Consider the following 14,784-nt stretch of genomic DNA (forward strand, 5'->3'; position numbering starts at 1 on the left):
GTTCTTAAGCATACTCTTTTACTTTGGATCACGACTTTAACTGCTCAGTCTCAAGCTTTTTACTTGACACCTTCACACCATAAGTATATAGTTAGGCATAGCAGGTCATTTGAACTTTCTAGGCCAATTTTGACCCTCCCAACCATTGATGCTTAAAATCTTGGACCCTTCTCTTTTGATTTTTTCTTTCTCTTTTTTTTTTGCTGTTTCTTTTGCTTCAAGAATAAATAAGTTGGATTTTTTTGAGAACCAATAATACTTCTCTAAGTTTATTGTTCTTTCAAGAGTCAACACCCTTAACTTCAAGATAATTATGCACAGTTAATTTATACATTCAGAAAGTAAATGCAATGCCACCACTTTTTGAATTTAGAAGGAACGAATTATAATCAACTCAAAAATTCTTGTATTTTACTGCTTCTAAAAAAGAACAAAATTTTATTCAAGTTTGATGGAATGATAAGTGGAGTATCTTATACTTAACTGATAGTAATAAAAATTAACTGCTAAACTGGAAAGTGGGAAATCCTACTAGTAATCATGCAATCTAGAATTGAAAAACAGGAAATAAAGTACCGAAATAAGAACTGGATAGGGGGTGAAAACTTAACCACCTTAATCATGGTGGTCACTGCTCTCTTCAGAAGATGTTTTTTGGCGCTTCAGCTCTTCTGATTCTCGCCCCTGCTTCTCTTGCTCTTCAGCCAACTTATGAAGCATGCGAGACAGGTCCTTTCGCTCCTCTCTTAGTTGGTCCATGGTGGATCTCAACTGCTCAATAGATGTTGCCATTTGAGTCCAATATTCCATTGTAGGGACACTCTTCTCCAGGAGGCTGCTCAGGCATTTTCCGTTTAGGAGGGTCGTCTGATGGCTGAGTTTTATCTGGTGTTGGTCCCTTGGTATACTTCATGCTCTCTTTGGTGATTGGGTTATCTACTGTAATGCATGTGTCTCTATTAATCAGGACTCCTGCCTCGCTACACAAGCGAGAGATGAGGTGTGAAAAAGCCAGCTTGGCTCGAGTTGAAGTCTTGTTTGCGAACTTGTACATCTCACATGGGATTAATTGGTGAACTTCCACTTCATTGCCCATCATGATGCAATGAATCATCATAGCTTGCATAATAGTCATTTCAAAGCAGTTGCTAGTGGGGAGTATGGAATGCCCAATGAAATCCAGCCATCTGATAAACCCCATTTGTAGGATTTATCTTGTGCTTGATTTAGGGGATTTTATAACCTTTTACCCACATTTATCCATTGAAATAGCATGGTTTTATAACTTCTCCTTTAATTGTGCTTAAGAGTGAAAACATGATTTTTAGGACTTAAAATAGCTAAATCTAATTCTCCTTGATTCCATTAGATGCCTTGATATGTTTGCTAAGTGATTTCAGATTTAGGAGGCAAGGATTGGACCAAGGGAATGAAGGAAAAGCATGTAGAAATGGAGAACTCATGAAGAAATAAAGGAAACGCAAAAGCTGTCAAGCCGACCTCTTCGCACTTAATCGACCATAACTTGAGCTACAGAGATCCAAATGATGCGGTTCTAGTTGGGTTGGAAAGCTAACATCCGGGGCTTCGAAACGATATAAGATTTGCCATAGTTGCTATACGTATAAGGACGCATACGCGCACTGTACGCGTACGTGCCATTGGTGCACGTGATTCACTTCATGCAAACTCGTGGCTAGCGAATTTACAAGCCTTGTGGGCCCAATCCAACTCATTTCTGATCCTATTTAAGCCAAGGATTGAAGAGGGATGGACATGTTAGTTACCATTAGTTTAGTTTAGCTTAGTTTAGTAGTTAGAGTTAGTTTCTAGAGAGAGAAGCTCTCACTTCTCTCTAGGATTAGGATTAGGATTAGTTCTTAGATCTATGTTTTAATCTTTGCTTTCTTCTACTTCTACCTTTCAATTCCTTGTTGTTAGATTCATCCTTCTTCTATTCTTTTGTTGTAATTTCCTTTATGTTGTTCTTGTGTTTTGTTGTAGATCTACTTTTGTTTCTTCCACTCTCTTTCAATTCAATCAAGGTAATTCATAATAAATGTGTTTCTTTTGATTGTTGTTGTTAATTCCTTTCAATAATTGTTGTTAGATTTCATTCTTGTTGTCAAATTACTATGCTTTTCTTTTATGCCTTCCAAGTGTTTGAGAAAATGCTTGGTTGGATTCTAGAGTAGAGTTTTATGTTCTTGGCTTGGAAAGGTAACTTAGGAACTCTTGAGTTACTAATGTCCAAGTAATTGATGATTGGGATCCATTGACTCTAGTTCTCACTAATTGAATTAGTGGAGAGTTAGGACTTATGGACTAGGATTGATATAGCTTATTTGACTTTCCTTTACTACTAGTTAGAGGATGATTTAATGAGATTAATCCTTGCCAATTCTCATACTGTGGTTAGTGATTAGGATAGAGATCCTTGACCACCAACCCTTGCCAAGACCTTCTTAGGCCTTAGTTTACTTTCTTGCCATTTATCTTTCATGTTTCTTATTAAAACCCCAAAAATAACTCACAACCAATAACAAAACACTTCATTACAATTCCTAGGGAGAACGACCCGAGGTTTAAATACCTCGGTTTATAAAATTAGGGGTTTGTTACTTGTGACAAACAATCTTTGAGGATTATTGTTGGTTTAGAGACTATACTTCGACGAGATTTCATTTGGAAAATTCTAAACCGTCAAAAATCCAATCATCACCATCCTCTAGCAACTGAGTTTGGTTGACCTTTCTTGTTGTTTATCCACTGAGTTCCAGGCAGACATATGTCCTTAAGGACTTGGAGGAAATGTAAATTAAAATAAAAGAAACTATGATATGGAGAGATATTTGAAGAAAATATAAGGTTTTGAAAAGATATAGTTTGAAAAGTCAACCCCTTCTTCCTCCCTTGCAAATTTGAATTTTGCCCCTCCCCTTCCTGGGCGTTCAACACCCAATTCTGGCGTTGGACGCCAGGGAGGGTCATTAGATGGATCTTCGTAGCTCCTTCAAGGGTGTTGAACGCCCATGCTGTCTTATATTTTGGCGTTTAACGCCAACAAGTGCTCTCCAATGGGTGTTGAACGCCCTTGCTGCCCCTATTCTGGAATTCAACACCAACATGTAATCCTGAATGGGCATTGAACGCCCATGCTGGCCCTATTTTGGTGTTCAACGCCAACAAGTGGTCCTCAATGGGCGTTGAATGCCAAGCTCCCTGCCTTTTCTGGCGTTCAATGCCAGAGATGCTGCCCTCAATGGGCATTGAATGCCCAGCTTTCCTCTTGTCTGGTGTTCAATGCCAGCAATGGGCTCTTTCCTGGGTGTTCTGTTTTCAATTCTAAATATCTCTATCTCTATTCAAAGTGCTACACGTGATCACAAACGTTTAAAAAGCAATGAAAAACTATGAAAATTAATAGAAACTAAACTAAAAATTAATAATAAACACAAGAAAGAAGACGATAGTACTCTACTTATGATTGGGTTGCCTCCCAAGGAGTACTTCTTTACCGTCATTAGCTTGACATTACTACTATTATGTTAGCAGCAGAGTAGAGTTTTCTTGCTCAATGTCATCCCCCAGGTAATACTTAAGTCTCTGTCCATTAACGGTGAATCTTTTGTCTGGGTGTCTATTTTGGAGCTCTATATGACCATAAGGTGACACATTAGTAAGCACAAAAGGTCCCATCCATCTTGACTTGAGCTTCCCAGGGAAGAGCTTGCGTTTGGAATTTGTTCATATCCTGGGTCGAGCTATCCGACCCAGGATGTTCTACTGACAAATCGATCGACCTCTTTAGGTCAGGATAATCCGACCTCTTCTCGAAGAGCTCGGCCAAATCACCAGGAAGAGCCCAAAAAGGGCCCAACAGAGGAACACGACCCAAATCCTAAGGCAGTCCAAGCCTATAGAGATAAGGGTGGTTCCTTTGAAGATAAGATGACCTCACTCAAAGATAAGATAAGATAAGATAAGATATGATAACTATCTTATCTCCAGAAAGGTCACTCCACACCATTATAAATACACTGGAGCACCCAGGTATAACTCATACTCTGATTCTACTAAAAACCTGCTTAATACCCTTGCTAACTTAAGCATCGGAGTCCCTTGCAGGTACCACCACCCTCCGGTGACAAAGGATCAGCAGCATTGCCAGCCCAACAAGTCGGACACGCCAGCTCTGGCCGCCATGCACAAGCCGGACCCGTCATCTCCGATCAGTACAAAAGATCTCGTCCGAGATCGACCTACAATTTCAGGTAACCCTCGGCACATTGGCGCCGTAGCCGGGGAACTTGGAAGTCATCCCATCATCACGACGGATAACCTGAACAACGACCATGACTCTAATGTGGAAAACAGAACACCACACAAGAACATGGAGGTTACACTAGATGATACTTCTCACCTAACAAAGACAAAGACTCCCCAAGCACGGGACCCATGGAAGCACTTCAGGATCGCCTAAAACAACTCGAAAAAGAGGTCGAATATCAGCGGGAAGCCAAGAAAGACCTACGAAGGGAAGTTAGGCAACGCTGCGAATTAGAAGGCAAGCTCCAAAAGCTCGAAGCTGGTATCAAAACTAGAATTACTCGACCCAGTCACGAGGATAATTCCCGCAAGGACCAAGACCCATTCACCAAAGAGATCATGAAGGCCAAAATCCCAAAAAAATTCAAACCTCCCGATATGACTTTATATGATGGTACATTAGATCCCAGCCATCATCTCAGCAACTTTCGAAGCAGAATGTATCTCAGCGATGCCTCAGACGTAACTCGGTGCAAAGCTTTTCCGACCACCTTAACCAAGGCAGCAATTAAATGGTTCGACAATCTGTCCTCCAGGTCCATCTCAAGCTTTGACGACTTAGCCAAAAAGTTTCTAGCCAGATTCTTTATTCAGAAAGACAAAACTAAACACACCCCAAGTCTACTAGGGATCAAGCAAGGAGATCGGGAAAGTCTTCGTAGCTACATAGAAATATTCAACAAAGCATGTCTGGACATTCAGAGTCTGCCAACCGAAGCAGCCATTATGGGTCTCATCAATGGCCTACGAGAGGGACCTTTTAGTCAATCTATATCAAAGAAACATCCCACATCTCTGAATGAAGTACAAGAATGAGCAGAAAAATACATCAACATGGAGAAAAACTCTCGACTAGGAGAAATCTCAAAATCCAGATTCTCCAACTCCTCTTGAGATAAAGACAAAGATTCCAAGAAAAAAGATGATCCGCATGGAGAGAAGATTAAAAAATACCATAATTACACCCCTCTCCAGGTGTTTCTTGTGGAAGTTTACAGAAAAGTATGCCACACGGAGAAGATCCCAACACGCCGTGCACTTAAAAGCAAAAAGGGAGAAGGAAATCAGACAGAATATTGTGAATACCATCGAATCTATGGACATCCCACCAACGAGTGCTTCGACTTGAAGAATGTCATAGAGAAATTGGTAAGGGAGGGGAGACTAGATCAGTACCTAGCCAATAAGACAGATGAGCCCAGAAAGAGAAGAAGAGACAAAGAGGTTGGCCACTCAGAACGATCACTTCGTACCCCAGAGAGGCATGTTCACATGATACATGGGGATTCGCGGGAGGATGAATCTCCAAATCATCTCGCAAAAGACACCTCAAAGAAGTGTACCATATTGGAGGAGAGGAGGCACCCGACCTCCCTGCTATCACCTTTACTAAAGAGGACGCAGTTGGCGTCATCATAGGACATGACGATTGATGAGCGGATAATTTATACGCTTTTTGGCATTGTTTTTAGGTAGTTTTTAGTATGATCTAGTTACTTTTAGGGATGTTTTCATTAGTTTTTATGCTAAATTCACATTTCTGGACTTTACTATGAGTTTGTGTGTTTTTCTGTGATTTCAGGTATTTTCTGGCTGAAATTGAGGGACCTGAGCAAAACTCTAATAAGAGGCTGACAAAGGACTGCTGATACTGTTGGAATCTGACCTCTCTGCACTCGAAATAAACTTTCTGGAGCTATAGAACTCCAAATGGCGCGCTCTCAACGGCGTTGAAAATTAGGCATTCAGAGCTTTTCAGAAATATATAATAGTCCATACTTTATTTGAGATTTGATGACGTAAACTGGCGCTCAACGCCAGTTCCATGCTGCATTCTGGAGTCAAACCCCAGAAACACGTCACGAACCAGAGTTGAATGCCCAAAACACGTTGCAACTTGGCGTTCAACCCCAAGAGAAGCCTCAGCTCGTGAATAGATCAAGCTTAGCCCAAACATACACCAAGTGGGCCCCGGAAGTGGATTTATACATCAATTACTTACTCCTGTAAACCCTAGTAGCTAGTTTAGTATAAATAGAACTTTTTACTAGTGTATTATTCAATCTTTGGACGTTTAGTTCTTAGATCTGGGGGTTGGCCATTCGGCCATGCCTGGACCTTTCACTTATGTATTTTCAACGGTGGAGTTTCTACACACCATAGATTAAGGGTGTGGAGCTCTGCTATACCTCAAGTTTTAATGCAATTACTACTATTTTCTATCCAATTCGATTTATTCCTGTTCTAAGATATTCGTTGCACTTCAACTTGATGAATGTGATGATCTGTGACACTCATCATCATTCTCACCTATGAACGCGCGTGACTGACAACCACTTCTGTACTACCTTAGACCGGGCGCATATCTCTTGGATTCCTTGATCAGAATCTTCGTGGTATAAGCTAGAATTGATGGAGGATTCATGGGAATTCGGAACGTCTAACCTTGTCTGTGGTATTCCGAGTAGGATTCCGGGATTGAATGACTGTGACGAGCTTTAAACTCTTGAAGGCTTGGCGTTAGTGACAGACGCAAAAGAATCACAGGATTCTATTCCAACCTGATTGAGAACCGACAGATGATTAGCCATGCTGTGACAGAGCATTTGGACCATTTTCACTGAGATGATGGGATGTAGCCATTGACAACGGTGATACCCTACATACAGCTTGCCATAGAAAGGAGTGCTGAAAAACCAGAAGGAAGAAGTAGGAAAGCAGAGATTCAGAAGGAACACAGCACCTCCATACACCTATCTGAAATTCCCACCATTGGATTACATGAGTAACTTTATCTTTATTTTCTATTTATTTTATTATCATTATTTAAACCAATAATCTCTTAATCCATTTAAATCCGCCTGACTGGGATTTACAAGATGACCATAGCTTGCTTCATACCAACAATCTCTGTGGGATCGACCCTTACTCACGTAAGGTATTACTTGGATGACCCAGTACACTTGCTGGTTAGTTGTGCGGAGTTGTGACAAATTGTAATTTATGTTTGGTGCGCGAAATTGTGAACAATACTTTTCACAACTCTCATAATCCCCGGTCATGAACCCCAAAAACTTGGTGTTCAATACCATGGCATTACACAACTTCGCACAACTAACCAGCAAGTGCACTGGGTCGTCCAAGTAATAAACCTTACGCGAGTAAGGGTCGATCCCACGGAGATTGTTAGTATGAAGCAAGCTATGGTCATCTTGTAAATCTTAGTCAGGCAAACTCAAATGGATATGGTGATGAACAAAAATAAACACAAAGATAAAGATAGAGGTACTTATGTAATTCATTGGTAGGAACTTCAGATAAGCGCATGAAGATGCCTTCCCTTTCGTCTCTCTGCTTTCCTACTGTCTTCATCCAAAAACATACTAAAAACAATGCCAAAAAGTATACAAATTATCCGCTCATCACAACACCAAACTTAAATTATTGCTTGTCCTCAAGCAACTGAAAATCAAATAAGATAAAAAGAAGAGAATATGCAATGAATTCCAAAAACATCTATGAAGATCAGTATTAATTAGATGAGCGGGGCTTTTAGCTTTTTGCCTCTGAACAGTTTTGGCATCTCACTCTATCCTTTGAAATTCAGAATGGTTGGCTTCTTTAGGAACTTAGAATCCAGATAGTGTTATTGATTCTCCTAGTAAAGTATGATGATTCTTGAACATAGCTACCTTTTGAGTCTTGGCTGTGGCCCAAAGCACTCTGTCTTCCAGTATTACCACCGGATACATACATGCCACAGACACATAATTGGGTGAACCTTTTCAGATTGTGACTCAGCTTTGCTAGAGTCCCCAACTAGAGGTGTCCAGGGTTCTTAAGCACACTCTTATTGCCTTGGATCACAACTTTATTTTTTTCTTTTCTCTCTTTTTTTTTCGTTTTCTTTTCTTCTTCTCTCTCTTTTTTTTCGAAATTTTCTTTTTTTTTTTTGAATAGTAATGCTTTTTCTTGCTTCAAGAATCATTGTAATGATTTTTCAGATCCTCAGTAACATGTCTCCTTTTTCATCATTCTTTCAAGAGCCAACATTCATGAACCACAAATTCAAAAGACATATGCACTGTTTAAGCATACATTCAGAAGACAAAAGTAATGCCACCACATCAAAATAATTAAACTGTTATAAAATTTAAAATTCATGCAATTCTTATCTTTTCAATTTAAGCACGTTTTTATTCAAGAAAGGTGATGGATTCATAGGACATTCATAACTTTAAGGCATAGACACTAAGACACTAATGATCACAAGATACAAACATGGACAAACATAAGCATAAAATTCGAAAAACAGAAGAATAAAGAACAAGGAAATCAAGGAACGGGTCCACCTTAGTGATGGCGGCTCTTTCTTCCTCTTGAAGATCCTATGGAGTGCTTGAGCTCCTCAATGTCTCTTCCTTGTCTTTGTTGCTCCTCCCTCATGATTCTTTGATCTTCTCTAATTTCATGAAGGATGATGGAGTGTTCTTGGTGCTCCACCCTTAGTTGTCCCATGTTGGAACTCAATTCTCCTAGGGAGGTGTTTAGTTGCTCCCAATAGTTTTGTGGAGGGAAGTGCATCCCTTGAGATGAATCTTTCCATCTCCCATGACTCGGAGGTGGAAGCCTTTGCCTTCCCTTTCCTCTTTCTAGAGGTTTCTCCGGCCTTGGATGCCATAAATGGTTATGGAAAAACAAAAAGCAATGCTTTTACCACACCAAACTTAAAATGTTTGCTCGTCCTCGAGCAAAAGAAGAAAGAAGAGAGTAGAAGAAGAAGAAATGAGGGGAAAGAGAATGGCTTTAATTTTCGGCCAAGAAGGGGAGAAGTGGTGTGTATGTTGTGTGAAAATGAAGGAGTGAAGGAGGGTTTATATAGGAGAGGGGAAGAGGGATGTTCGGCCATTTGAGGGTGGGTTTGGGTGGGAAAGTGGTTTGAATTTGAATGGTGGGGTAGGTGGGGTTGTATGAAGGATGGATGTGAGTGGTGAAGAGAAAGATGGGATTTGATAGGTGAGGGGTTTTTGGGGAAGAGGTGTTGAGGTGATTGGTGAATGGGGAAGAAGAAGAGAGAGAGTGGTGGGGTAGGTGGGGATCCTGTGGGGTCCACAGATCCTGAGGTGTCAAGGAAAAGTCATTCCTGCACCAAATGGCAAGAAAAAACACGTTTTGTGCCAATTCTGGCGTTAAACACCGGGCTGGTGCCCATTTCTGGCGTTTAACACCAGCTTCTTGCCCATTTCTGGCGTTTAACGCCAGTCTGGTGCCCCTTTCTGGCGTTAAACGCCCAGAATGGTGCCAGACTGGGCGTTAAACGCCCAACAGCTAACCTCACTGGCGTTTAAACGCCAGTGGGTGCGTCCTCCAGGGTGTGCTGTTTTTCTTCCTGTTTTTCATTCTGTTTTTGCTTTCTTTCATTGATTTTGTGACTTCTCATGATCATCAACCTACAAAAAAGAGAAAATAACAAAATAAAATAGTTAATTATAAAACATTGGGTTGCCTCCCAACAAGCGCTTCTTTAATGTCAGTAGCTTGACAGAGGACTCTCATGGAGCCTCAGAAATGCTCATAGCTATGTTGGAACCTCCCAACACCAAACTTAGAGTTTGAATGTGGGGGTTCAACACCAAACTTGGAGTTTGGTTGTGGCCTCCCAACACCAAACTTAGAGTTTGACTGTGGGGGCTCTGTTTGGCTCTGTTTTGAGAGAAGCTCTTCATGCTTCCGCTCCATGATGACAGAGGGATATCCTTGGGCCTTAAACACCAAGGATTCTTCATTCACTTGAATGATCAACTCTCCTCTATCAACATCAATCACAGCCTTTGCAGTGGCTAGGAAGGGTCTGCCAAGGATGATGGATTCATCCATGCACTTCCCAGTCTCTAGGACTATGAAATCAGTAGGGATGTAATGGTTTTCAACTTTAACCAGAACATCCTCTACAAGTCCATGGGCTTGTTTTCTTGAGTTGTCTGCCATCTCTAGTGAGATTTTTGCAGCTTGCACCTCAGAGATTCCTAATTTCTCCATTACAGAGAGAGGCATGAGGTTTACACTTGACCCTAAGTCACACAAGGCCTTCTTGAAGGTCATGGTGCCTATGGTACAAGGTATTGAAAACTTCCCAGGATCCTGTCTCTTTTGAGGCAGTTTCTGCCTAGACAAGTCATCCAGTTCTTTGGTGAGCAAAGGGGGTTCATCCTCCCAAGTCTCATTTCCAAATAACTTGTCATTTAGCTTCATGATTGCTCCAAGGTATTTAGCAACTTGCTCTTCAGTGACATACTCATCCTCTTCAGAGGAAGAATACTCATCAGAGCTCATGAATGGCAGAAGTAAGTCCAATGGAATCTCTATGGTCTCAGTTTGAGCCTCAGATTCCCATGGTTCCTCATTAGGGAACTCATTGGAGGCCAGTGGACGCCCAGTGAGGCCTTCCTCAGTGGCGTTCACTGCCTCTTCTTCCTCCCAAAATTTGGCCATGTTGATGGCCTTGCACTCTCCTTTTGAATTTTCTTCTGTATTGCTTGGAAGAGTACTAGGAGGGAGCTCAGTAATTTTCTTGCTCAGCTGACCCACTTGTCCTTCCAAATTTCTAATGGAAGACCTTGTTTCAGTCATGAAACTTTGAGTGGTTTTGATTAGATCAGAGACCATGGTTGCTAAGTCAGAGGTATTCTGCTTAGAACTCTCTGTCTGTTGCTGAGAAGATGATGGAAAAGGCTTGCTATTGCTAAACCTGTTTCTTCCACCATTGTTGTTATTAAAACCTTGTTGAGGTCTCTGTTGATCCTTCCATGAAAGATTTGGATGATTCCTCCATGAAGAATTATAGGTGTTTCCATAGGGTTCTCCCATGTAATTCACCTCTTCCATTGAAGGGTTCTCAGGATCATAAGCTTCTTCCTCAGATGAAGCCTCCTTAGTACTGCTTGGTGCATTTTGCTTTCCAGACAGACTTTGAGAAATCATATTGACTTGTTGAGTCAATATTTTGTTCTGTGCCAATATGGCATTCAGAGTGTCAATCTCAAGAACTCCTTTCTTCTGACTAGTCCCATTGTTCACAGGATTCCTTTCAGAAGTGTACATGAATTGGTTATTTGCAACCATTTCAATCAGTTCTTGAGCTTCAGCAGGCGTCTTCTTCAGATGAAGAGATCCTCCTGCAGAGCTATCCAAAGACATCTTGGATAGTTCAGAGAGACCATCATAGAAAATACCTATGATGCTCCATTCAGAAAGCATATCAGAAGGACACTTTCTGATTAATTGTTTGTATCTTTCCCAAGCTTCATAGAGGGATTCTCCTTCCTTCTGTCTGAAGGTTTGGACTTCCACTCTAAGCTTACTCAATTTTTGAGGTGGAAAGAACTTTGCCAAGAAGGCATTGACTAGCTTTTCCCAAGACTCCAGGCTTTCTTTAGGTTGAGAGTCCAACCATGTTCTAGCTCTGTCTCTTACAGCAAAAGGGAATAGCATAAGTCTGTAGACCTCAGGGTCAACCCCATTAGTCTTGACAGTGTCACAGATTTGCAAGAACTCAGCCAAAAACTGATGAGGATCTTCCAGTGGAAGTCCATGGAACTTGCAATTCTGTTGCATTAGAGAAACTAATTGAGGCTTAAGCTCAAAGTTGTTTGCTCCAATGGCAGGGATAGAGATGCTTCTCCCATAGAAATCGGGAGTAGGTGCAGTAAAGTCACCCAGCACCTTCCTTGCATTGTTGGTATTGTTGTTTTCAGCTGCCATGTGTTCTTCTTCTTTGAAGAATTCGGTCAGGTCCTCTAAAGAGAGTTGTGCTTTGGCTTCTCTTAGCTTTCTCTTCAAGGTCCTTTCAGGTTCAGGATCAGCCTCAACAAGAATGCTTTTGTCTTTGCTCCTGCTCATATGAGAGAGAAGAGGACAAGAAAATGTGGAATCCTCTATGTCACAGTATAGAGATTCCTTTAGGTGTCAGAGGAGAAGAAAAGTAGAAGACAGAAGTAGAAAATTCGAACTTATCAAAGAAGATGGAGTTCGAAATTTGCATCAAGGAATATTATTAGTCCATAAATAGAAGGATGTGAGAAGAAGGGAAGTGATTTTCGAAAATTAAGTAAAAATTTTGAAAACATTTTTGAAAAACATTACTTAATTTTCGAAAATGAAAGTGGGAAAGAAATAAAATGATTTTTGAAAAAGATTTTGAAATTAGAAATCAAAGAGATTTGATTGAAAATTATTTTGAAAAAGATGTGGTTAAGAAGATATGATTGGTTTTAAAAAAATGTGATTGAGAAGATATGATTTGAAAAACATTTTAAAAAGATTTGATTTTGAAAAATTAAAAACTTGACTAACAAGAAAAGATATGATTCAGACATTAAACCTTTCTCAACAGAAAAGGCAACATACTTGAATTGTTGAATCAAATCATTAATTGATAGCAAGTATTTTTGAAAATAGAAAGAAATTGAATTTGAAAAAGATTTGATTGAAAAGATATGATTTGAAAAAGATTTGATTTTGAAAAACTTTGAAAACTTGAAAAAAATTTGCATTGAAAACAGAATCCTCCCCCTTGTGCCATCCTGGCGTTAAACGCCCAGAATGGTGCACATTCTGGCGTTTAACGCCCAAAACACTACCTTTTTGGGCGTTAAACGCCCAACCAGGTACCCTGGCTGGCGTTTAAACGCCAGTCTGTCCTTCTTCACTGGGCGTTTTGAACGCCCAGCTTTTTCTGTATAATTCCTCTGCTGTATGTTCTGAATCTTCAATTCTCTGTATCATTGACTTGAGAAGACACAAATTAAAAATATTTTTGGATTTTTAATAATAAGAAAAATGCAATAAGAATCAAATAACAATGCATGCAAGACACCAAACTTAGCAGTTTGTATACTACTGACACTAACAACATGAGAATGCATATGAGACACACAAAACACTCAAGTCAATTGAATTCAATGATCAGAGCACGAAAATTATCAAGAATTACTTGAGAATCCTTAATACATATGAATGAATGCATGAAATTGACACCAAACTTAAGATGAGACACTAAACTCAAACAAGAAACATACAATATTTTTGGATTTTATGATTTTTGTAAATTTTTTTTGTGTTTTTCGAAAATTAAGTGGAAAAAGATATCAAAATTCTTAATGAGAATTCTAAGAATCAGTGCAATGCTAGTCTAAGACTCCGGTCCAGGAATTAGACATGGCTTCACAGCCAACCAAGCTCTCAAAGAAAGCTTCGGTCCAAAACACTAGACATGGCCAATGGCCAGCCAAGCCTTAGCAGATCACTGCTCCAAAAGCAAGATTGATAAAGATCAACAAGCTTTTGTGATGATAAGTTGAAACCTCGGTCCAATGAGATTAGACATGGCTTCTCAGCCAGCCAGACTTCAACAAATCATCATGAAACTCTAGAATTCATCTTCAAGAATTTCGAAAAAAATAAATACCTAATCTAAGCAACAAGATGAACCGTCAGTTGTCCAAACTGAACAATCCTTGGCACTGATGTTACCAAAAGCTTGCTCAAAACTTGAACAATCCCCGGCAACGGCGCCAAAAACTTGGTGCGCGAAATTGTGAACAATACTTTTCACAACTCTCATAATCCCCGGTCATGAACCCCAAAAACTTGGTGTTCAATACCATGGCATTACACAACTTCGCACAACTAACCAGCAAGTGCACTGGGTCGTCCAAGTAATAAACCTTACGCGAGTAAGGGTCGATCCCACGGAGATTGTTAGTATTGAAGCAAGCTATGGTCATCTTGTAAATCTTAGTCAGGCAAACTCAAATGGATATGGTGATGAACGAAAATAAACATAAAAGTAAAGATAGAGATACTTATGTAATTCATTGGTAGGAACTTCAGATAAGCGCATGAAGATGCCTTCCCTTCCGTCTCTCTGCTTTCCTACTGTCTTCATCCAATCCTTCTTACTCTTTTCCATGGCAAGCTCATGTAGGGTTTCACCGTTGTCAATGGCTACCTCCCATCCTCTCAGTGAAAACGTTTGCCTATGCTCTGTCACAGCATGGGGTAATCAGCTGTCGGTTCTCGGTCAGGCCGGAATAGAATCCATCAATTCTTTTGCGTCTGTCACTAACGCCCCGCCTGCTAGGAGTTTGAAGCACGTCACAGTCATTCAATCATTGAATCCTACTCAGAATACCACAGACAAGGTTAGACCTTTCGGATTCTCTTGAATGCCGCCATCAGTTCTTGCCTATACCACGAAGATTCCGGTTAAAGAATCCAAGAGATATTCACCCAATCGAAGGTAGAACGGAGGTGGTTGTCAGTCACACGTTCATAGGTGAGAATGATGATGAGTGTCACGGATCATCACATTCATCAAGTTGAAGAACAAGTGATATCTTAGAACAAGAGCAAGCGGAATTGAATGGAAGAACAATAGTAATTGCATTAATACTC

General features: G+C 40.3%; 1 non-coding gene across 1 annotated transcript; it reads left to right on the forward strand.

Moving 5' to 3' along the window:
- Positions 1-11,580: 11,580 nt before the first annotated feature.
- LOC112766699 (small nucleolar RNA R71) lies at positions 11,581-11,688 on the forward strand. Its single transcript, XR_003184517.1, has one exon. It is a non-coding gene; the product is annotated as a small nucleolar RNA R71 (small nucleolar RNA).
- Positions 11,689-14,784: the final 3,096 nt, after the last annotated feature.

Source organism: Arachis hypogaea, chromosome 2 (assembly GCF_003086295.3).
Source record: "Arachis hypogaea cultivar Tifrunner chromosome 2, arahy.Tifrunner.gnm2.J5K5, whole genome shotgun sequence".
In the NCBI taxonomy this organism is placed as follows: domain Eukaryota; kingdom Viridiplantae; phylum Streptophyta; class Magnoliopsida; order Fabales; family Fabaceae; genus Arachis; species Arachis hypogaea.